This window comes from Triturus cristatus, chromosome 7, assembly GCF_964204655.1.
Source record: "Triturus cristatus chromosome 7, aTriCri1.1, whole genome shotgun sequence".
Taxonomy (NCBI): domain Eukaryota; kingdom Metazoa; phylum Chordata; class Amphibia; order Caudata; family Salamandridae; genus Triturus; species Triturus cristatus.
Genome location: NC_140590.1, coordinates 1700979949 through 1701006130, shown reverse-complemented (window position 1 = coordinate 1701006130; position 26182 = coordinate 1700979949). Strand labels below are relative to the sequence as shown.

Sequence of the window (26182 nt, the reverse complement as noted above, 5' to 3'; positions counted from 1 at the left end):
GGATATTTGTCCCCTTGTTTCTAAATTAACTTTTATGCATTATTAACATACAAACTTTAATATTGGATTATTTTGTACATCTGCCTTTTGTAAAACACAGCCATTGATTTTTTGTGTGCAAGGATGTTTTTTGACAGTCTCAAGGCGCGCGCATGTAACTGTTACATTGTATACAGATTTAATAGATTTTCACCTCACACACTTGCAAATTTAAGGATTGCTTATTAGCAGTTACATTCTTTATTTAACTGTATTTTTAGCCTGTACAATTTCTCAATGTAAAATGCATTGCTTTTCATATCTTTACAGACAGAGCGTATTTTTTGCAAGCATGTGTTTAAAGTTGCTTGGTTTATTTATAATTTTTTTTTTTGCTTGCACGATTTATGGATATAAAGAACTTAACGCCGCCGTAGCCTCAATTCTTTGACGGTACGGTGGCTTTTTTTTATCGCCGTAAGTTGCCCCTAACTGCAGTGAGCTACACTTTTCTGGCTTAAACGTGAATTTTTAAGATGAGCACTTCTGTTAGCGTGGCTTACGAAAATGAGATGCAAGGGGGGCGTTTCTGTGCAAAAACTGCTGCTAACCCCACTTCGCGATATTTACAATGAAATTCCCATACGGCAATAACCCCCCAAAACTGCGGCTAAGTCCAGTTAGAGGCAGTTTTTTAAGACTAGAAAATAGCTGGTCTTAAAAGTGGTGCAAAGACTTGGGACCACATATTAGATGTTTGGGTGCTGGACAGCGCTGCAAGGAACATTGCTGCGCTGCCCTGCTCCAAAACAAAAGGTCAGGGATGTGCCCTATCAATATGATAAGGCAAATTCCAAGGCCCCCTTCATGAAAAGTGTTGCATCGCTGCGAGAAAACAGTGTTGCGACAATTTTAACTGCGCCATCCTTGCAACACCATGGATGCACTGTATTCAATGTACGGTGCTCCATGTCACAATCAATGATAGATACGTCTGGAATCCTGATATATCTGGCAGCGCTAAAGTCACCCATTGCTACAGTTGGGTTTCAAGCATGATGCAACTCCAGCAATGCATGGGGCCAGCATATCCCTATGGCACTGCTTCACCCTTACACCTGCCATGAGGCAGGCTCAAGATTTTGACGCAGTGGTATCCTATAATTGTCCCTGTGAAATCTGAGAGACTTCACTGCTCCAATCCTACAAGGCTTTGTTGTGTGGAAACCCTGCGTACATCATACCAGATGCAGGTAAAATGTGGCACAGGGTTTCACAAGGTCACGCATGTGCTTAGATGCATCACTTTGTAAATACGGCGCAATGTGGTGCAAGATTCACACTGCAAGTACCTCAAGAAAATGACGCACCAGTGGACTTAAACTGCCAGAATCGGCTCAGGATTAAGCCTATTTGTCTTTTTTTCCCTCCGATGATGCACAATGGCTGCCACGTGCCAACACAGGCACCCTTGCACCATGGTGCAAGGGTGACTGTGTTGCGGAGTTGATTGATGTTGTGGCTCCATCTCTACTCGAGACGTCTGCAGGTGCTTCTGGACTATTGGAGGGCAGGAGTGAACCAGTTGGCCTTCTTGAAGGGTTTGTTTGCCTGGTCTTCTCTTGAAGGGTACCAGGGTGTCGGGGCAGTTGGAGATCCATGTGTGGAGGTTGTGTGCCGCGATGTTGGCAACTGTAAGTGTTGGCGGAGTGGTGGTGCTGTGGGAGTTGACGAGAAGTTCTTCGGTGGCCTTGATCCAGCTGCAAGGGGGGGGCGATGATGGCAGTGGTGTATGGTGGGCGTAGTGAAGGCGTGGTGTATACCATGATGGGCAGTCCAGGAGAGTTCTGTGGTGTGGCTATAGTTGAAGTTCCGGCTTTGTGAGTTGGTGCGGTGACTATCTGCTATAGTCCATGTTGGCGAGGTTCACCAGGATGGGGGTGGTGTTCTGGTCACTGAGGTTGTCCAGGTGGAACTTGAGGTCTCCAAGTAGGATGTAGTCAGTGGATGGGAGAGACTGGGGTGCAATGAGGTTTACAATGACATCAGTGAATGGGGGTTCATGGCCCAGGGTGCCTGTAGACGAGGGTGCCGCGGAGGGTGGTGTTGGTCCGGATCTGGTAGTGGAGGTGTTCCATTCTTGCCGTTGGGTCATTAGAGTGCGTGGTCAGTCAGAGTGTGCTTTTGTAGACGATGGCAATGCTTCCTCCTGGATGGTCGGGGTGATCCTTGTGGGTGATTTTGTAGCTGTTAAGGATGACGATGACGATATTTGTCCAGAGCAGAGGTTGGTCCAGGTTTACGTGAAGAAGGCGATGTCTGAAGAGGTGGCGTCAAGGAGGTTGCAGATTTCTGTGGTGTATTTGTGGAGGGACCGCACGGTGAGGATTATGCAGTTGAGCCGGTCAGGTGTGCTGTTGTTCGGCTTGCCGGCAAGAGGCGCTAGTGTGCTGATGTGGCAGGAGGTGCATTTGCACTTTTGGCAGGCGCAGGGTGCATAGGTATTCTTCTGTGATGCTAGAAGGCTGGCGGCATGACGTCCAGGGTGGAGGTCAAGGAGGGCGCTGGCGTCGTAGTGGTGGAGTGTCCTAGAGTCAGGGTCCCTGGTGCTGGCCGCGGTGCAGGGACAGACAGACGCAAACAGGCTTGCCTTCGGCGCACCAGTGGCATGCCTGCTGTGCATGGCAACACAACATCTGCCATTAGGTAGTGCTGCAGGGGGGCTGGAAAGCTGGGAAGTGGGAAACACGGGAAAGGACACTGGAGGGAGCGGGGATGTGGGGGATGCTCTGGCAACGAGGGAGAGGATAGGGAAAAAGTAACTGAAAAAAAGCACAGGAAAAACAAAGCCAAACAAGCAAAAAAAAAAAAAGACAAAGGTAGAAAAGCAATGAAGAAGAGCAGAAAGATTAATAGGAACAGCAGAAAAGAGGGGCTGGAGGGCAGTCAAGCTGCAGAGCAGTGAAGCCCTATAACTGAACCACCAGGGATGATGCGCAGGCAGGAGCCTGGGGGTGGAAGAGGGTTCTCGAACATTTGACATTCGGGTCAGAGAAACCAGCAGCAGCAGATGGGGACAGCAGCAGCAGCAACCAGACGGTGCAGCACTGTGGGAAGTGGCAGTCCACTAAGAGTTAGTCCCCAGTACACACAAAATCATACTAACAGGGGGCAAGGAAAGGCAGCACCACCCAGTTGCCTCTTCCGATCTAACAGTGGCAAACAGATTCCGTGTTCCTCAGTGACTAACGGCAGATTAAGCTACGTACCCAAGGGCCTGGGCCAGAACCGGCCGATGCCCCTGGCACCCACTGTCAACAATGGCCAATCCCAGCAACTTGAGCTGGTTAGTGAAGTCCCCCACCAGTCTTATGCGGTGCCCTCGGTGATGTAGGTCAGCCGCAGCACAGGGATTGCTCAGGGCATGGTGTGCATCATCCACAGGCACTAGACCTGAGCCCGACTCGCCCCCAGGCCTCCTGGTATGCGATGCAGACCTCCCTACGTTGGTGCGTCTACCATTCACAGCTCCAAGGTGTGCCAGGTGGTCTTCTCACACAGGTCAGCAACGTTTCTCCGTGAGACCTGCCAGGCTTCACCACCAGGTAAGGGTGATCTTCAATGCCTCAATGTCTACCACCACGGCCCAGCAACTCTACAGCACGTCTGCCTCCCACTCTGGGTCACTGACATAGGCCCAGTGAAGTCTCCGGGCCCTAGGGACTGTCCCCGCTTTCAAGGTTTTGGCTGCCATGGTGTTGCAAGGAGTTTGCTATGACAATTCATGCATTACTGGTTTTTCCAAGCCATGCGCCTTGTTTCATAACTGTAGCCCTGAATCTGCATTTCCCGTTCCCTAGTGACTCTGGCTGGTCATCCTGGCTATTGGGGGTTTTTGGGGGGTTCTTGATCTGTGCTGCACTTGGCCCTGGATGCTCCGTTCTGCATTCCATTGGTTTTATTTGCTATTTTCAATTGGAGGTGGACTTATGTTGGGCTGACTAACGTGAGTTTTTTTTCAGGTATTGGGCCTTTCGTCACTTTTCTCTCACTAACATCAAAATGTTTATCGCCTTGAGCTAGTGTTAGAGGCTGTTTTCACTGTGTCTAGCTGTTACTATCGCCATGTAGTGACGTATTGTAAATATATCGCTAACAGGGCGATAGTTTTTGGTGATAGGCCTTGTTAAGAAAACTGGCGCTAACTAGCGTTAGCGTTAGTTAGCAGTAGTTCTTGTAAATATACCCCATAGTATTTTTTTTGTTTGCAGACAACAACATTTTCTTTGTTTTGCAAAGATGTTTTGACATGCACACACAACAGCTACATGGCATGCGGAAATGATTGGTTTTTATCTCACACGCTCACAAATTTCAGGATCAATTAGTAATAGTTGCATTCTTTTTTTATCAGTATTTTTGGACTGCACGATTTCTCAATATCAAATAAATTGCGTTTTATTTCTTTACAGACAGAAAATATTTAGGGAAAGCTTGTTTTTACAGTCACAAGGAAAGCACATAGAACTATTACATTGTATCCGGAAGTGATTGTCTTTCATCGCACACACACAGATTTCAGGACCGATTAATAACAGTTGCTTGGCTTATTTATTATTATTTTTTGCCTGTGACTATTTATGACTGTGAAAAAGTGCTTTCAAACAAAAATATGTTGTCATCAGATGCATGAGATGAAAACTCAGATTCCATGCCAGGATGCCAGTTCAAACTGCTCACCCACAAGTCAAGGGAAGAGTAGTAAGGAGGTTAAGACAAGGTCTCACGATAGAGGCAGAGTAAGTGTAGTTCAGGGGAAATGCTGGGCAGGGGGGTGTGGGTTGAAGGGGAGCAGGTAGGTAGAACAGGGGATTATAGTGGGGAGGCGGGTGATGAGACAGGGGGTACGGGCATTGCCTGCGATCCTCAGCTGGAGAGGAGAGAACTGGTGTGGTTCTGATGAAGGTTTGCTGAGGATCAGATACTCTGGTCTGAAGTCAAGATAGGATCCGGTATGCCCAACTCCAGGCTCATTAGGGTGGGTCTTGTGAGGTCATCCAGACAAAGAAAAATTAACAGTATTTAACCAGCAGTTTTAGTTTGGATGGGGAAGTGGTTGAGGGTGAGAAGCCCAGCACCAATGGTTTAGAAAGCCTACTGGTCATGATGTGGAGATGATAGAGGCATTGTTGGACTATAAGGCTATGGAGGAAGAAGAATTGGAGTGGGAGATGTTGATGGAACAGAAAAAAATGGTAGTGACAGGCAGGGTGGAAGTTTCTGCATCAAGAATTTGTCAAGCCGGAAGCGGCCCTAACGCACAAACCAGGAGGGTGAGACTGGGATTTGCAGACAAAAAGAAACAGAAGGCATCAGTCCTGCAAGGAGGAGCAGTGTCAATAATTCATATTAAACCTTAAATAATCATGTGTATCAATTGGTGGTATTAAGTAACATAATATGTAACTGGTCAGTGAAATGCCAAACAAATAATAGAAATTGGGATCTTTTGTGCATTCTGGTCACCCCTCTGACTCCGCCCACTGATCCAATCCTCAAGTTATTTCCACCCTCTGATTCTCCGCCCACAGTTCCCCTACATTTTTTCCCCCACTACGACCACTGGTGCAAAGTATGAAGTGCGACATTATGAAAAGAGATCTGAAAATATAGACATCAGTAAAGAAAGAATGATGTTAAGAATACGAGACCAAGAGCGAATAATAATTTCACTGAGAAAGAAGAAACCTGCTAGTAGGGTGCAGAGCAAAAGTACTAGAAACAGCTGCACTTGGTTGGCCTGAGAAAGGTAGCTTTCAGTGTCCAATAGCAGTGCTGACATTTTCCAGCTGGTAGTAGGGCAGTGCAGCAAATGTCGCCGTCCCATTTTAGACATGATGAATAGAAAGGGTATGTGCTCATCTCTTCTGTGCTTTAAGTGCACCGCCCTCATTTGAGAGCCGAACCTTTGCACCAGGGGTCCCCTTTGTATTCTGGGAACAAAGACAAATGTATGTTCCAGTTGATTGCTCCACATTGAAAGGACGAAAGACTGCACTGCCACCCATGGCTCAGCCCGGGTGTCGGTTACGTACAAAAACAAACTGTGAGGTGAGATGAAAGGTCCATGGTAAGGGATGGGGCAAGGTAGGGCAGACACACTGAGAGACAGTAAAGCTCACATCTACATTTGTCAAAGGATCGATTTGTCAAATTCAATTTAATCATCGAGTATCGGTTATGAACGTTTTGTCACCTATGCATCCTCGACTACAGCACAGATGTTCAAAAGAGCCAGAAGGTCTGTGTTCGCTCAATAATCTTACAATAATATTTTGTGGGTCTATGAGTTGGGCGCTATAACAGAAAATATAATGATGAAAACAGGTAGGACAACAGATATCAAATATGTAGCGACTAACATGATACCAGGTTCAATGATGGTTGAATAAGTCCCTTTCTTGACCATAGTAGCTCAAATGTTTATTTAAAAAAGGCTGGCATGTTGCGTAGTTTCTAGCAATTTTAGCCTCATAGGTAATGTTTCACAATAGTGTATTTAATGGTAGATCACGGCTTCACCAGAGGGACGACTAGGTTTATCACATTTATGGTTTAAAAAGCAGACTTTGTGAACATGCCATGTTAAATATCAGCAGTTAAAAATATATCAGATTTCACACAAGTTAATTCGGACTACTTAATGATGTATTTAGATGTACAGTTAAAGATATATTTTTCTTTACCAAATGTGTGTTAGGAAACCTGACACAGCCTAGTAACCACGTTTCTAGATGGAGATTCCCTGGATATTCTCTCATCCTTAAAAGGGGTTTCCCCTTTACACACGGTTTGCAGAGCGGCCAGAACCCCACTCTGAATACCTGTGCACTCCCCTAAAGACCTGAAGCGTTGGCCTCTTCAAACCATTGTAACGTAGTAAGCCATCATACTTGTTTAGGGTGTAGTCTTCAGGAGTTACAGCTACTTAGCACAGGGACGCGTGCATTGCCTGTAATATGAGACTTTTAATGCAACCTGTTTACATAAAATCCTCCAAGTCGAAAATGTGTTTATTCTTGTCATGGCATGTACTGAAACTCTAGTCCATCTTTGAAACATCCCATTCAAATTTGTTTGAGATATTGTGCAGCCTAGAGCAGCAAGGAAACCTAATTAGTGCTGGCATCGGGTTTTTAGATGCATGAATCGGGAGGCGGGAGACTAGCATTCATCCCGCCTGAATACGGAGGGTTGGCATGTCTGGGTCCCAAAGGCGAGACCTATTGGCTATGCCAATGCTTGTTGTTGATGTAGTTTCTTTATTTTATTTTAATCTCCATTTTTACTTTCACTAAGATGCTTGGTTGTAAATTGCTATGCTTGAGTCATACGCACACACAGTGCCACTCCCACTTACCCTGCACCATCTCAACAAGGAACGGCTGCTGCTGAGCGCTACTGCCCTGAGCCCAGAGCCTGTGTGCAGGGGCACATCTATCAATAGTGCGGCAGGTGCAGCGATACCTGTCAGTGGAGCAAGGAATGTACAAACACCAGTGTCTGTCTTTCAGTCCAGATAGTGAATAGAGAGTGAACTCTTGTTCAATAATGCCCCCGTGTGCCGGACTTCTGCCCCTGGTGGAATTTACACCATCGGCTAGCTCACACGAGGCTTTTAAATCAAGTTGGAGTTGGCAGAGAAAAGAACTGCATCCCTTCCTCGACTCAGAGGAATACACTATGCACATAACTAGAGCACATTGTGCGTGTTTGTGTGTGTGTGTGTGTGTCAAGGAATAAAGCAATTAACAGATGTGCGGCTTTTATTAAACAAAGGAAGTTCAAATGTTTTTGTTTCAAAAGCATTTGATCTAAGAAGGCAAATGAGACTGTTTAATTAAAAGTCGAGTTGTAGTTCTTCTAGAATTTCAATTTAACCTCTTTGAATAAAGTGAATCAGAAATTAAACTGTACAGCTAGAGGAAGGTGTGATCTTGCAGGCACTTCTAGCTGCTGCGTCTCGCGGGTCACAGGGGGGTCCCTGGTGATGGGCACAGAGGGCGCCAAGCCTCTCAAGTGATGCCTTATTTCCACAGATGACAGCTGCCATTATTATCCCGAGGGCATCAGCCCTGCCTCCCTGGCCCCTCCGACGGGTGTTTGTCATCTCAGAATGGTAAACGAATAATAAAGTTTAAAAAAAATGGCACCGCCACCTTAGAATGCATTTTCTTACAGCACAAGAAAATGCATTCAAAGATGATTGTAGCAGATTCATTAGGAAAATCCATTTCCCCCAGATAACTGCTGCATTGCATATTGAGGATCTAAGTGAAACAAGACACCGACAAACTCTTCTGTGCAGTAAGGGAGGGGGAGGAGCGGGTGAGAGAGAGGGAGGAAAGCCAGCAATGCGAGGAAAGGAATGCTAGAAACCAGGATAGCAGCTGTGCGCGTGCACGACATCGCGAACGCAAGCTGGAGGCCTGAAAAAAGCCACTAGGTTAGCACTTCCAAAACCCGCCTACTATAACTCTGGCCAGAGCAGCGCTATAAGCGCTGGCTCAGGCGAGACCTAAAAACGGAGCGCGGTGTGCCTGAAGCGGGCGCCGCGCTCCGAAATACAGTAAACAAGAAATGTACGAAATACAGTAAACAAGAAATGCCCGTACATTTTAAACTTTAGTGCGAGGAGCACTGAGCATGCCTTTCCTCATGGAAAATAAGTAAATAAACGGAGCGCGGAGCCCCTGAAGCGGACATCGCGCTACAAAATACAGTAGACAAGAAACGCCCGTACATTTTAAACTTTAGTGCAAGGAGCACTGAGCAGGCCTTTCCTCAAGGAAAATAAGTAAATAGACAGAGCGCGGTGCGCCTGAAGTGTGTGCCACGCTCCAAAATACAGAAAACAAAGCACATATCGGTTTGACTGCCCTTCAACAAAAAGCTGTCGGCGGTGTGTGGAAAACATAGTGCGCCCCAGCTAATGAAGCAGAGTATGTCACGCCGCAAGTGAGAGATCGAATCCTGGTGGGCGGGGCCAAAAGGAGACAAGGCGGCAACAAGGAGGGACTAAGAAGCCTCCTTTACAATAAAAAGCCTACGTTTTGCATACTACATGATGCGAACCAACTAGAAAGGTGGGCGGGGCTTCAAATCTGCTCTCCTATAACGAGAGCAACGGATGCGCACTGCTTTCACCAGCCGAGACCTAAAAAGGTTGGCTCTTAGTGAGACAAATGTGAATGTAGAAAACTGTTGGAGTAGTAGGGAGATTCTGTCTAAGAGAAAGGCAGGGAGAATTGTGTGAGGGAGACACTAGGCGAAAGGATAAAACATCTGATGGACAGGTGGATACACTGGAGAGGAAATAGGAAAAGAGAGAAGCAAGCTTACGGGATATGAGGGTGAAGAAGACTGAGGAACAGATGATCCGAGAGAGATGGTGTAACAGGAAGTAGCTTGGTGGGAGGTACGGTGTGGTACACTGTATCGGGGAGATGGAGAAATACCAAGATTAGTGAGGGAGCAAAAGGGGAGAGGGCCCCTGGAGAGGGAAGCAGAAGGGGGAGACAGGAAGATGGAGTGAGGGAACTAAGGAGCAAGATGCAGAGCTCTATGTTTCTGAGGTCCATACATCAGTACTTTTATCCAGTCTAGGTTTTTGTGTTGCATTCTGGTACTAGTAGTTCCAAATTATTATTGGGATAAACAGGAGTATGAAAACATAAATGTGGACTGGATCACCTACTCATGCATGAACATGGCATACCTGAGAACTCTGAGGAAGTAGACCAGAAGAACTATGAACGAATACTGAAGAACAGGCAAGGGAAAGAGGAAGACCAACGGAGATAGAGTGAGAGACAGTACTCTGTAGGAGAGAGAACAAGGGTGTAAGAAATGAAATCATTTTTTAGGGTGTGTGACTAGCAACCTCAAGGAATAATCACACCCATTGTCAGGGTGAGCAACCAAAGAGACTACATTAACCAGAGCTCATCCCCCTGGAAGCTATGGCACTCAGCAGACAGGCTTAACTTGGAACAGTGGATCCACAAGAATGGTCTTAGCCTCTTACCTTTTAAATTTATCCCATGGGTAATATGTAAACCCAGCGACAGAAGGCTGGCAGGACAAAAGCAGAGTCTTTTGGCAACCAAGCAGTGGATAAAGACAAATTGTCTTGGATTCCTATTCTCTCCACTTTTAAGTGAGCCCCAGGTGTTGTATGTGAACCCAGCAGATCTGTCAAGCGGAATTTTACCCTCAAGCAGGATTTGACACTAGTGTCAAAAGGATGTATAGTTTCTCCTTCCCCCCGCTCTGCATATTCTGCGGAGTTCAGAGAGTTTGCCCATTGAGGTCTGCCTATTGTTTGCTTCTGGGAGATAGTTTCTGCCTATTTTATGCTAAATAGTGTCCAGGACAAGCTGGAGAGCCAATGCAAATTAGCCGTTAGGGCGTTTGGTCTGAGAAAAGTTAACTTTCTAAAAATTAACTTTTGCTTAATATTTATTAAAAATCCGACTTCACCATTTCAAATTGGATTTTTAATAATTATGTCAAATAGTTGTTAAATTTGTATTTGAGCTGTTCCCATTCTGGAGATGCAGTATTTACATTTTTATCTGTGCACTACATAGAACAGCTATGTCTGTCTGGTGAAAATAGCTTTTGGGTGCAAGTCACGGTAAGGACATTTTAACATTCGACGTCATCATGTCCTACTTTTAAATATTATGCACCCTGCCTTGTGGGCTCCTTTGCCTGCTTGGGGATGACGTATTGATATTTAAAAGAGAGGTTTTGCTCTGTCAAAAGTGTTTATTTTTAACAGGTTGAATTGTAGTTTTTACATTGAAATAGTCAAGCCACAGTGGTCTGAAGCCATGTTTGTACTGCCACTGTAGTGGATGGCAAAAAAGGTACTGCAGTCCACTAGTGGCATTGAAGTTCCAAGCCCTTGGCACACTTTGTACCATATGTTAAGGAGGTATAGGCAGGTTAAATATGCCGGATAGCATTATGCCAGTTCTAAAGCCATCAAATTTATTGGGTCCAGCAAAAAGACAAAACATCAGGGGTGACCTCACAGAAAAAGTGGATTTCCTACAAAGTGTTTCTGAGGAAAAGGTTCCAGGAATTTCTAAGGTGACCTAGAAGACTTTGGGACTAAGAGCGAAAAGGGAGAGTAGAGTAGAGAGCAAGAGAGATGGGAGTACTGCATGAGAAATGAACAAAAAAGGCAAAATGAGGAAAAGAAAGGGGTAGCCCGTCTTAAGGACACTAAATTTGAAGGGATGGAGATTGGTGGAAAACGGAGACTGAGGATGAAACAGCAAGGCTGACGGAGAAACAGTGTGAGATGTGAGACACTGAGATTCTGTAGATCGATGCAGGATGTTGATGATATGGAGTTTTTAGGAAGGGACCCCATGAGAAGAGAAGGACTATGAAATCTTGATTTAAGGCCATTTTAAGCCCATGAAGGGTTAAAGCCTTGTTAGGTTGTGTTTGCCGTGATAGCTTTTAGAGTCTGTGTTGGGATAGGCTTATCTAGTTCTTATCTGCATTAGGGTGAGATAGATGGGAGTTGAACCCTACTTTTGAAGGCTTAGATGTCCTCCCTACTCCTCTTCCCTGAGGTGTATACGGACTTGCAGCTCTCCCACCTCCTCATCTGTTATCACTTTCCCATCCTTGACCCCAGCTTTGCAGTATGCTCCCTCAACCTCTCGGCTCTCAGTCTGTTAGCTATAAGTTTATCTGCTTTATTACCCTTCTCATAAAACAGTTGTTTCAGCCATAGTCTATATTTTTCAAACTCTCAGTTTGCCCCTTAGGCATACCCTTTCTCTGGTATTGTTAGGTTAAGGTTTGTATTATCTTTCCACTATGTCCAACTCTTGAACTCGTTTTTGTTCTAGTAGGCATTCTTCCCTTCATAGCCATGCCATTCCAGAGATACCCTTTCTCTGCTCAGTGGTAATTCTTCTTTCTTAACCACATCCTTTGCAATATATCACTGATTTTTCTATACACTACTCCATAAAGCGGTAGGGCCACTCAGCTTCAACCTCCAACCTTGCATTATCTAAGATTGTGCCCACTCCCCCACTTCACGTTTGCCCTTTACTGTCTGTAGAATAGATATTTGGAGATAATGAGCATGTCGCGCCAACTGTGAGACATGTGGACATGTGAAAAAAATAAGAATTCCTCACATTTGGATTTAATTCCACCAACTGTCCACAATTCTCGTTTTTCTAAGTTTAGTTTCAAGTGCTTGGACATGACTTTTGTTGGTTCGGCAAAGAGTGTTGTCCTATATATGTTCTGATCACAGATCACATTACAATATCACCCTATAATGCCCTGGCCTTCTGCTGTTCCTACCCCGTCCTTCACTTGGTTGGGAATTTGAGTGTAAATATTGATTAACGTGTAAGCAGTACCTCATATCATTCTATGGAGTTTGAGGTATCTACTCCCTGGGTCTTGATTAGTGTTACTTATCTGGATGTCAAGGTCTCTTTTGCTGAGACTCGCCACCCCTGCTACTTTTTGTTTTCCCTGTGGCTCATGTTTGTACTGTATACCTCTTATTCTTCATTCTAAATTTGTTTTTGCTCAGCCTGTGAGTTTCCTGAATGAATATTTCTGCATCCTGCTGTCTGCATAGATGGAGGGCATTCATCTGCAAAACCTTTTACAGGAAGGAGCTTGGATGGTGCAGATCGACCTAAAGGATGCGTATCTGTTGATTCCTATTTTTTCTCCTCACTTTTGATTCCTTCAATTTTGTTGGTGCCATTGGTGGTACGGGTTAACCGCCCTGCTCTTCATCCTGTCCTCTGCCCCTTGGTGCTTCATCAAGATTTTTCGTCCAGTGATACAGTTCCTCTGTGAATAGGGGGTACTTCTGATCATATATCTAGACAATATTCTCATCATGGCACAAAGCAGGGAGACTGCCTTAGTTTGGGCGGTGCAACTCGTCCAAGATTCGTATTTCATAATCAATGGGGAGAAATCTCTCCTAATCCCAACTCAGTCTGGTGTTCTTATGATTTCCAGGCGACTTGGTTCTAGCGCAGCTCAACATGTGAATATTTCATCTATCAAGAAGTTGATGAAGGACTTTGCTTCGCAGACTATATCATTGAGTATATTGCCAAGGTTGGCGGGCCTTCTGGCGTCATCATTTCAGGCCATATTTCCCAGTCCCCTACATTATTAGTCGTTACCACTCCTCAAAATTTTACATCTACCGAAGGGTTTATCTTACTCTGAACACAGAGTTGGAGGAAATGAGGACTGAAATCTCCTGGTGGTTGGATCATATGGATACCTGAAATGGCAAGGCACATTTTGCCTCTCATCCGGAGATGATCATACAATCCGATGTAGCAGATGGGGCAGGAGGGTGTTAAGATGCGGCCAGGTAGAGACGGGGGCAGATGGTCCCCAGAAGAACTGAATCTACTTATCAATTGCCTTGTGCTGTTGGCTGGGGCGTTTGCGGTACGGGCTTTATCTATGCACAAGGTGAAATGTTGCATCGTGCGTCAGATGGACAATGTTTCAGCGGTTTGGTACATAAACCAGCTGGGGGGTCGGGGTCGCGTCTTCTAGTGGAGATTGGCAACGATTTCTGATATTATTGCCTACAGCATCAGATATCGTTGACTGCGGAGTACGATCCAGGTCAAGCGAATGTAATGGCAGACTGGAACTCTGTTTTTCAGGGATTCCAGCGAATTGAGGCTTCACCCTCACGTCTTCAGAGCCCTCAACAGATTATGGGGCATCTTGCAAGGTGGATTTGTTTTCCATTAGCCTGAATACTCATTTTCTGATGTTTTAGAGTTGGAGGCCGGATCCTCGAGCAGTGAGTTCCAATGCCTTTCTTTAGTCTTAGTCAGGGAAGTTGTATTATGCGTTCCCACCTTTCTCAATTATCCAGAGGGTTTTGTCTCAAATGTGTTGGCAACATGTGGAACTGATTTGGTGACCCCCTTTTGGAAGGCTCAGTTGTGGTTTACAGTGGTGATGGCGCAGTTGTGTACTTTGCTGTTTCAGATTTTGCCGTTCAAGGACCTTCTAGTGTGTCCAACGGAACTCCTGCATCCACTAGTGCTTCTGGCCACTTGTCACTTATGGCATGTAGGATTTTCAGGAGACCATGCCAGATGGCAGGAGTTTTGGAGCAGGCTGCTGTGTTCTTCTTGTCCCAATCTTGGGCCCTTAGTACTCACAAGCGATAGGCTACCTCCTTGCGCCGACGTGTTCATAGGTGTGGTGAATGGGAAAATTGATCCGGGGGGGCCACTGTTCCGTTGATCACTAATTTCCTGTCAGAACCGGCTACTAATAGTTTAGCCTATCGCACGGTGAAAAGATTTTGGTCTGCTATTTCAGCTTGTCATCCTCGTGTTGATAGCAGACCTGCAGATGAGCACCTGTTAATCTGTAAAGTTCTCTGGGGTATCAGCCTTGTTTGACCCCATCAACCGAAATATTCAGTTTTGTAGGATGTGAATCTGGTTCTTCAGTTCTTATGGGCTTGGCCAGCAAAAGAAGATCTTTCGCGGAAAGTTATCAGCAAAGTTGACTGTACTTTTATGCCTCCTTTCTTGGAGGTGAGTATCCGACGTAAGGTATTTGGACATAACAGGTAGAGTATTTACTCCTACAGGGGTTTCCTTTCGGATATTTAAGCGCTCCAAGACGAGTTCACGTTGTGTGTCTTATCTGACTTTTCTGGACAATCAAATGTTATGTGTGGTATGGTGCCTCAGGGCCCATGGAGATTGTGCCCGCGAGTTTCGTAGAGGCCCTGGATGTCAATTGCTTATTTCATTGCAAAAACCCTTTAGCCTGGTGGCTTCCGTGATATTGGGTCACATGGCTGTTGGCTGAAAAGGGCATTGATGTGACCACTTTTAGGGTCCCATGTGGTCTGTGGTGCTATGGCATCTAAAGCTTTTTCCTCTGGTTCTCAGTTAGAGGATATCATGGCAACAGCGGATTGATCGTCTGATTCCACTTTCAAGATTCTTTTTATGACAAGCCAATTGCGGATATAGCTTCATTGGTGGTGGCGCTGCTTTAAACTAGCATAATCTGAAGCCTCCGGTCCTGACATAGAATAAATCATTTCCTAGCTAACGTATCAAGAATTTTCAATTCTTTTAAGAATACGGAGCGATGATTATCCCACCTGATGCTATGATTGACATTATCTTGTATACACAGAATTGTTAATGTTGTTAGCATACTATTTGGATTTGCTACTATATTGTATAACCTATCCTTTGATTTCAGATTCTTCTTTTGGAGAGTTTGGATATTACAATCCTTTTTCCTTCACAGCAGGTGTGGATAATAAACCAGCATAGACGCTCTTGGAGTATGCACGGTTGGAGGCCCGTTAGATGGAATCTCGCTCAAAGTTTGCCTATAAGGTGTCATGTTTGGATATGCCCGTTGGCCTGATGCTGTCATTGGTCCCTGGTATCCATGTTAAAGAAGGTTCGTTCATGCGCAGTTGAAGTTATGGTTTTCTCAAACAAAGAGGGCGGATACAGGTTTCAAGAGCTTCCATATGGAGACTTATACACTGACTTGTAGAGACATTGGGGTAAAGGCTCATGGGATATGTAGTTTAAAGGTCTCATTATTTTAATTGGCTGCTGTATTTTTATCAGTAAAGAAAGAGAACCATAATCCTTGCTTCCTTGTCCTTAATAGAACTGAAAATTCTTGACGGGTTAGCAAGTTTTCTTTTTTATTCTGCCCCCGTCACCCACCAAATCCCTTTTCCAAAATAAAAAATAAAAACTTGCTGAGGTTGCTGCCTATATTTTAGGGGTATTTTCATCTTTTAAAAGCATCTAACGAGGAGCAGGAAATCCTCTTTGCAGCAGTTCCCAACTTGTTTTCTCTGCCACAGTGTGAGATATATGCTTCTCACTGTGTGACCTTGTGAAGAGAGCCAATATGGTGTGACACGGGTCTGCCACTCTACCATCTCACTCTCTCTTGAGGCACCTACACTGACCTTCTTTATTCGCAACAAAAGTTGCACCTGGACCCCGACAGTCCAGACATCAGAAAGGAAGACTAGCCTTCGGAGAGTGTCCAGTGTTTCTGCTGTGCTTGAGCTTTAGTTGCTGCCAGGGTTGACTGCCAAGCCTGGCCTCATCACGACCTCTCAGCTGAATCTGCCATTTCATCTGGAGACCTCATGATCGCTTCAATGCTTCATAGATCCAGCAGTGCAAGTTGTAACCCTGTTTTGAATAATCAGCTAGGAAATTATGGTAACAGCTTCAGCCTAGCAAAAAATGTGTTTTTCGTATCATGTATCATTATTTACATGGCTTTCATATCGATGTGCTCACAATCCCAATGACTGGCATCACTGAAAAAAACTTTGAATAAAAAGACCAGAATGGCAATAAAATATTACAGTGTATCACCAACCTGCAAAGTGCAGGGTCTCTGAATTACTGCGACCAGAAAGATAAGGGTATCTATGCGTTCAAGCAGTACTGCTTTTTGTAAATTTGGTAGCTCCTGTCTCCAAGGTAACTTACACTCTTGAGTAATTTGAGTAAGTTTACTATTTTTCGATAGTCCAGCAGTACACATGACCAACCACTGGTACTTCAGCACCCTCCTTTAGAAAATAATGAAGGTAGAGACTTAAAATAAAACCTTGTACTAAATAATGTTAAATTAGAATATTTAAAATAGTTTAATATATAAATACATTTAAATTCATGTAAAAAATATTTAAAAGTACAGATGTAGTATTATGACATTTAAATATTTTATCAATCAAAAATATATTTTAAAAAGTACATATTGATTTAATAAATATTTAGATCTTGTATAATTAAATAATATGTACTATTTTTATATATTTTTATATATTTTTAAACATGTGTTTATATTTACTTGATCCATAGTTGTCTTCTACTTCCACACTGTCAGCCCTAGACCATGTGGGGCACTACTTTTCTTTCCTCCACACCATGAAGTGGCTGCCAAGGTATTGCCCATTGAGTAGCTGCTTTGATACTTAAGTGTGATTGTTTCTTGTTTTCCCTGCTCACCTTTGTTTGGATTTTATGGGTGGAGGATGAGGCACGAAAAAAAACACAGCCCTTCCTTCCTGTTTTATTACTCTGCCACTGAGTTACCTTTCTTAACCAGTCCTGCTCTTTGCACTCCGAGTTGTTTTGTTGCTACTGTTTCAGTTTCCTGCTTCAACTGTAATGCACTTCTGACCTCTGTTTCTTTTTGCCCACAGAATCCGTTCCTGCTGGGCAAGATCTGCTCCATCCTACAGACGTTTCCTGTGATTCTGTTCAGCCTAGCCACTTTCCACAGTAAAGAAGCTGTATCCTGCAGTAGTGCCAATACTTGATGTGCTCAAGACTATCTGTGACAACAGTGTTTTAGGCGTCACTCACGGATACCATACACATGTGAGCGGCTTCTTAATAAATTGCAATGATTGGAGTGTGGGGTACAAAGTAAGAAAGAGATTGTCTACTGGATGTGTAGAGGGTGGAGCAGGGTTACCCAAGATGCTCTATAGAATGTCCTTCTGAGATATAATAAGAAATAGTGTGTCTACTGGGGTATAGAGGAAGGTGTGTAGTATACTGCTTCCTCATTCTCCAACACTCCCCCGCCCCGAATTCCCCCCCCCCAAATACACCTCCTCCTTACACCTCCTCATTGTTGAAAATCTCAGCAACCAAACTTGGAGTGACAGGAGTCAGAACAGAGACATATTGTACTGATAGTGGCAAACAAATAAAGCTCCAGATTTAAAACAAGGTTGCTCTGAGGAAAATATTCCGTTGCCAAACCACAACACAACAATTGCATTACAACAGGATTGGCTGGGAAGCACTGTATCGCTAGCATTAACGTTAGTGAATACTATTATTATTATTGGCAATTGTTTATAGTCCATCCTGGCATTAGTTTTATTTCTATATAAGTGCACATTAGTTTATCCATACTACTACCCTCATTTTTTTAGCAAACACCTAAGACTTCCATTTCTTTCAAGAAGTGTAAGCTCTTTAGTGAGCCGGGCAGTGGAATTAGACATAATATAACAAAGCACAGTCACTGTCACCTCCAAACTTCCTTAGTCTGCACTGCATAGGACTTTCCAGCCCTCCCACCCTGGGATCACCCCAAACCTATAGAGGTCTCTGAGAAATTCATTCATGAGCAGCTATTACCAGCTTTTGGTTGAAGTAGATATTAGCATTTGCCTGATAAGTGGTTATTTTTATGCAATAAATGAGAAGGAGCTACCATCATGTGCTTCTAGGTGGTAGCGGCGTATCCCAGGCTCTTTAAGGCTTCTATTTGGAAAGTTATCGCAAAGAAGGTCCTTGAATTCCGAGTCTGCAAAATCCTAGGTTGCTGTACCAGACATCCAAGAGTCCAGAAGATCTGATTTCGGGTGAAGCAAAACCCCTCATTATTAAGATTGTGTTCCACTTTAGTTTCCCGGTCCAGACTCTGATTTTGAATGCCACACCCTCATTTCAAACACATCCTGCTTTTAAACACTCCTCCCTGATTTCCAAGTGGTTTGCCTTTATTATGGCAAGCAGGAGCTGAGTTTATTCACTGCTCTTTGATGTCAGTCACAGCACCATGACCTGCTTTTAACTTCTAAATCCTGTGTTCAAACATCACACTGTACCCTGGCGAAAATTAAGGTGTGACATTTCAAATACACGTGATGCACATGCACACACCCATAACGGCCAAGCTTTTAGATATGGACCTCTGTGACCAGAATGAACTCTGAAATGTTGCTGAGTACATACTGATAACGACTCTTTCCTCTAACAGGAACCTCCAACTGTAACGAAGCAATCCAAATTTGTGGTGGCCCCACGATCTGCATCATACCGATTAATCCCTCTCCGCCGGAAGCAGAGACGCCGGACATATGGCTTGTTTGTGAAGCAGTGGAAGGCATCCACCTCCCTGTCTTATGGCTGGTGGGCAGGCCATGGAGTTGATTCTGGTGGCGAGACATCTGTTGACCAACATGCATTGCCTCAGTCAGAGATAGACTTTTCAGTTGATACCGTTGAAGCCAGTTGCCACTTCCATGAGCAGGATAACATTTTGATCTGTGATCGTTTTCTACTTGGGGAGTGTCCTGCAGGCTTTTCGTGTATCCGGCATCATGTCCCATGGCCGTACCACTGGCAGCTCAGACTGAGGACAGCTAAGAAATGGGTCAGCCTTGGCCCAATAGCACAGGAACATCTAGAACGCCACTACTGCAATGTCAACATAGAACATGTCACACTTGTGGACAGGTAAGTGGCTACAAAGTGTGTGGTATCCTCTATATTGCAATCCTTCCATTATTTTGTGTCAGGTAGTTAGCGTTCCAAGTCCTGGATGCAGTGTGAGGAAGAAGAGATGAGGTTGGGGCTGTATTGAAGAGCAATAGAGCTCTTGGTGAGGTTCATGTGTAGCCAAGTGCTTATGCTTTCATGTTTACCTAAGGACAAATAAAGGAGATGTAAATGTTGCCTCCTATCAGCCTTCCAGCGTGCTGCAAATAGACATTTCCATAGCACAGTTTTGCTCTTTGGAGGCGGGACTGAGTCCAGTAGCACTAACTGAAAATGTGGGTGCATTTTCCTGCAAAATCTTTCTTTTGGCAGGTCGGCCTTTGGGTGGAGGGTTTGACAACAGGAATAGAGTCTGATGTATCTCATACAAAGTTTAATACCTAGCATGTGTTTGGACTGCACCTACTTATGCACCTAGTCATTGCTTGTTTACTCTTTGCCGAGTCCCACCTCACTCTGTAGTATCCAAGTGGCAACACATGGCACTGATCAAAATTCCTAAATAAAAGTGTGGTGTTCTGTCTCTCTGATGAGGCAATGTAGTGGATAGTGGGCCAGTTGCAGTCATGTGATGGACAGTAGAGCAGTATTTTTATATGCAGATGTGGTGAAGAGCATTCGAGTAAGCTGCTATGTAGATGTTAAAACTTTCATGGTCCTGAGGCAGAAGTGTATGTGATTGCATCAGTAATTAACCTGATATGTGAACCTCTTCCTTGGAGACTGTTTCCAGGTTGATATTTGCTATATCTCTTAAAGGACCATGTGTGTTACTGGAGTCGTTGGTTGTAAGATGCTGGCTGTCATTGCAGTCTCAAATATATTTCTACTTTGGCAATTTATTTGAGTGCATTCTGATGCTGTCCAGTTGACTTGCTTCACTTTAGTCACTCGCGTATAGGTTTATGATGTGGGACCTCTGTTTGATGCTTTGATACTAACAGCAATTCTTTAGCCATCAGGTTGTCCTGTGAATGGTCATATTGGGAAATCCTACCTTCTGATGGAAACCTCTAAATGCTGATTCCTCAACCTTTAAATTCCCCCACCTGCAGCATGGGATTGGGAGCTTTTGTTTATCATTTGCTCTCCTGCATGAGAAGGTGGTGCCATCATACACATTGGTGACCGTGCACGTCCACCAGAAGTAGCAACGTGAGTCATACAGAGCACTATCCCTGTGTGCTGATGTAAAAAAAAAAAGTCATTTCTTTTCTTTCCCTGCCCTTCGACGTGGATCCGGAGCTCTGCTCCTATACTTGGTTGGTGTTTCACCAAATCTAAATTTGTTTTTTGGATAGGTCCAGGTCCTACTTTAAGTCACCTTCCCCGTGTCAGTTAAAGACAAAGCCGAGGGACAAGGTTCACCATAAGCACAAAAAGCGTGTGCAAGAGTCCTCTTCGTCCCACCAATCCTGCTCCAGGGAGACGCTTTGTAAAACACTCGAAGGAATGGACTCCAACCCCCTCACCCTACATGGATACTGTACTGAGTTTAGTCCCAATACTCCCAGAATTTCTTGGCCTATTGTTGGCCCTACAACAAATAGAGACCTTCAGGGAGGCAGTGCGGCAACTTTTCAGCATAATGGGAGCCACAGGAGCCCTCAGTTGGACTACTGATCGCAGAGCCTTTCCTGGTCCCAACTGGCCCCTTTGGGCCTCCTCCTTGTCAACTGCCGGTGCCAGCTGATGACTCCACTCCAGCACTTAATACCTTGTCTGTCTCCCCTCTGCTGGTGGTGGCTTCTCCTGATCCAAACCCAATGCACATTTATGATATTGGCCTGCACCAGGCCTATGTCCCACTACAAACTCACCACAGTAGTCCCCAGCTTTGGAAGTCCCCCGAGCATCTCCATTTACACCATTTTCAACTTTTTCTTTTTAAATTACGTTGAGGAATCTCTTCTAGAATAAATTCCTTTAAGTACAGCGTTTAGCTGCCAGGTCTAATGACTGCATGTAGAGCTCATTAACGTCTACTGGAAACCCATCTATATCCATTGATTCACCCAATACCATTGAGCGGAGTGTAGGAGAGTAGGATCTGCTTCACATGTATACCCCACTTTTTGCTGGTGTTTCACTGTTTTTCAACTTTAGTCTGGCTTGGACCCTGCTGTTCAGGGCCTCAGCCTAGCTGCTTCCTCTCTAACTTGATTGCATGTACTTTAGGTACACCACAAATTGGATCCTGAGGTACCCAGGGCATAGGTACCCCAGAGGCCTACCAGGGGCAGAAGCATGTATTATGCCACCCCTGGAAAGCCACCCAAAATGACACCACAGGTCTGCTACTGCAGCCTGGGTAAGGTGGTGCATGTACCCCTTACTGTGATATATATATATATATATATATATATATTCACTGAAAAAAACATAGGTTTCAGGGGTGTTATAGTTAGCTGGACTTTTCACTCGTACAAAACCATTGAAATTCCCCCGTTATAGTTAGTTCAGCTAACTATAACTCGCGCGCCCGCAATGCACTGCTGATGACATCACATATTACATCACTCATGACATGGTCAGTGACATCACTCATGACATCACTCATGACATCTCAAATGACATCACTGATGACATCATCCAGTGAATGTGTGTTTTTTCTGAAAATTAAATATGTTTTATATATGTATATCTCAAGGTCGATGGAAGAATAAATGGGTATATAAGTGTATAAATGGATGATTTGTTTTTGAAAAATTGATTGTGTAACTGACTGATTAAGTGTATCATAGTGAATACATGGCTTAGGGCCATATGTAGGTAAATTATATTTACCGATTGTTAAATACCGAATTTTACCGATTCGGTATTTATGAATCGGTAAATGTAATGTAGGTAAACAATCGGTAATTATTACCGATTCGGTTAATATCGGTAATTAAGAATCGGTATTTACCGAATCGGTAATAATGCATACCTTCCCATTCATTCCTATGGGCCTGGAGGCCCATAGGAATGAATGGGAAGCCAGTTACCATTACCGATTCGGTAAATACCGAATTGGTAATAGGGGAGGCATAATCATGGGTGGCAGGGTGTCACATTGACACCCTGTTGCACCCCTGATTCGTGCATGTGTGTACATGTGGCATACATACATGCCCTAAGGGCATGTATGTCTGCCACATGGCACTTGTCAAATGGCACAAAAATGCTTTTTGAAAGGTATTCGTCATTTACTATCAACTTGTAGTTGGTGGTAAATAACGAATCCAGACACCAATGATGCACTCACTTGAGTGCCCCCTACATAGCATTTCTGGATTCGGTATTTACCGAATCGGTATTTTACCGATTTCTTAAATTCCGATTCGGTAAATACCGAATCCAGAAATCAGCCACCTACATCGCAAATGCCTAAATACCGGTCGGTAACGGGATATTTACCGAATTTCGGCCGTTACCGACCGGTATTTAGGTACCTACATATGGCCCCTAGTGAGTAATGTTTAAATATGTAAATATCTGTATCAGTCTCTCACTTTGTGTATAAGTGGCTGCATGGGTTGGTGAGTAGCTACATGGGTGTCTATATAGGTTATTAGTTGGTTTTTTGAGTATCAGTCTGAGTGTCTGCATGGTTCGGTGGGGGGTATTACGTAGTGCATAGGTGCATGAATGAGTGACTCACTGTTTGTATGTGTTGAACACAGCATGTGTGCAGGACTGTATGGGTGGATGAGTGTGTGTATTGGTGTGTTAGTGAGTGAATGACTGTCTCAATAGTGTCTTTATGAGTAACTACATATGTTTTAAACTAGTATATGTGACTATTGGTGTATATAAGTGAGTATATGTGAGGGTGAGAGATTGAAAGAGTTCCTGTATGAATAAGTATGTGTTTCTATAAGTGATTGTTTAAAAGACTAAGTATGTGTAAGTTTCCGTAGAAGTAAGTGTGGTGGTGTGTGTATAACTGTATATGCAAGTAAATGTATGTTTGATTCTTTATTAGCATGAGTGACTATGTGTGTGAGTAACTCTATGGATGAGTGGCATTGTGTAACAGGATGTATAGGTGTATGAGTACATATGATGAGTGAGTACATGTATGAGTGACTGTATAGGACTGTTGGTGAATGAGTGGATGTGTATGTGGATCTTAGAATTACTGAAGAGGTTGTTGTAACTGGTATTGGTATGTCCATTGTTTTGAAAATTTTAGTCTCTATTTTTGAATGTGTGTATCAAAGGTTATATTAGGGTAAGAGGAGGTCTGCCACTCTATCACAAGGATGATGTCATCAGTGATGTCATCAGTGATGTCATTTGAGATGTCATCAGTGATGTCATGAGTGATGTCACTGACCATGTCATGAGTGATGTAATATGTGACGTCATCAGCAGTGCATTGCGGGCGCGCGAGTTATAGTTAGCTGAACTAACTATAACGGGGGAATTTCAATGGTTTTGTACGAGTGAAAAGTCCAGCTAACTATAACACCCCTGAAACCTATGGTTTTTTCAGTGAATTTCTGAGGTTTTTTTAAATGCTAATTCCTAACTATAACGTGCCTGAAACCTATGTTTTTTTCTGTGAATTTCAAAGTTTTTTTAAATGCTAATTTCTAACTATGCCTACAGAGATAGGACATGTGAAGAAAGAAGAAAAAATGCACAGAAAGAAAAAAAAGAAGTGCAGAAAGAAGCAACAGAAGTCCTCAAAGACGAAGAAAAGTGCAGGAAGAAGGATAACGTGCAGAACGAACAAAAAGAAGAGCAGAAAGAAGCCTTGTTGCAAAATCATCCTGTACCCTCAACTTTTTCAGACGGATACTGGTGGTAACTAAGTCTGACTAACCAGTCCTAGAGCCAGTGCTATGTTAAAAGACACTTAGAATACAGTGAAAACACCGACATACACTAGGGAACATTATGCGTTGGGGTCCCCCTGTGATTAGCATGACCTCCTCTGTAAGCCCCTAGTATATAATAGGGCAGGGGGATTAAAACTACCTCTTAAAACAGGCCACAGGGCGTTTTTGCACACGTTAACTCAGGCCCCGTACCCTCCCTTCACCACTGTGTAAACACGCCCTGTGTCCGTTTTTAGTTGGGAGATTAAGTTCATTTGAATCCTGAGGGTCCCTAGGGTCCAACTAGCCCACTAGGTACCTCCAGTAAGTGCCACAGAGCTGCGTTGCAGAGAGGTGTAAAAAGTGGCACGGTCTGGACCACCTCTCTGCAATGCAGCTCAGTGGCGCTTACTGGAAGCACTTGGTGGGCTAGTTAGCCCCCAGGGGCCCTCAGTATTGAAGGGAAATTATATCCCCAATTTAAAACGTGCCATAGTGCGTGTTTGCACACGTCACCTCAAGCCCCATCCCCTCCCTTCACCACTGTGTAAACGCGCCCTGTGGCTGTTCTAAGTTGAGAGATTAAGTCCCCTTGAATCCTAAGGGTCCCTAGGGTCAAACTAGACCACTAGGTACCTCCAGTAAGCACCACAGAGCTGCGTTGCAGAGAGGTGTAAAAAGGGGCTTGGCCTCAGAACACCTGTCTGCAGCGCAGCTACCTGGCGCATACTGGAGATGCCTGTTGGGCTAGTTGGCCCATAGGGACCCTCAGTATTGAAGGGGAATTAATTCCCCAACTTACAACTCGCCAGGTGGCGCGTTTGCAGAGTGCTGCAAGGAGGGGGCATGGCCTCTGCCACGATGCCAGTCTTTTATTTATTTTAATTTTTTAAGAAGGGGGGCTGTGTGGTTCCCCTTCTTATTCTAATTTATTGGCCCTGATGACCCCATCCCCCAGGGCCTGTCTCCTAATTATATTTTTTTGACCCCAATCCCCAGGGCCGGCCACTGTTTTTTATTATTTTAAAAAAATATATATTTATAGACACACCTAGGACATGCTGGACAAACCGTACGTACCTATCACCATGACAATTTGCGTGATATTCATTAAAAGGCGACTATGCATACAATGAATCCACGTGGAATGTATTTACACCACTAGTGAAGCTCTGACATGTCTGATGCCCTACCGTGCCTAATCCCGGTAGACACCCTTGTCATTTATTTATACAAACATGGGTAGCTATTGACGGGCACATTTAATACACATGCACACCAAGCCATTCAAAGGGGATTCGACAAAAATTCGACCAAAACTTTGCAAGAAACCCCCCTCACGGTTAATAAAACACACATCCACTGCCGGATGTGTAATACTTTTTATTTTACTCTCTGGAAAGGGGACGAACATCACTTGAGAGTCACAGCGCGCTCCTGGCAGAGCCCAATGCTGTATTACACCCACCATTGCCTGCCGAGTGCCACGCACCTCTGTGTTGTATTCCACTAGCTAGTGCATATGCTATGACACTCTCTAGCCCATGTGCACTGTAACACCACCCCGTGAATATGTCATGCCACACTTGTCTTCGCACAGGTTATATTGCCCCATCTAACGTGCCTTCCTCGATGCCTATGTTATAACGCACAGTGCTATGCCATACATATTGCAATCTGGGATCCATATCTTTGTCACAGTGCATATGCAACGTTAGACTCCCCAGCACATATTTTATATTACAACTTTAGAGACTAGTTAGGTTACACAACACTGCCCTGTGCATATTACACTCCAAGGCGCATATCGCATAGCACGCGCTAGTGCCTGTGCTATCTCGCGCTCTCCAATGAATCTGTCATTGCGCACAATGTATTGCATATTTTATTTCACGCCCGGTTCATCTTATATCACGCTTTTTGGTGCATAGTTTATACCATACACTATATCTAGTTTTCATTTTCAAT

General features: G+C 44.2%; 1 pseudogene; it reads left to right on the top strand.

The window, feature by feature from the left end:
- LOC146812811 (protein mono-ADP-ribosyltransferase TIPARP-like) overlaps positions 1-26182 on the top strand; it is a 197958-nt pseudogene that overhangs the window by 20820 nt on the left and 150956 nt on the right.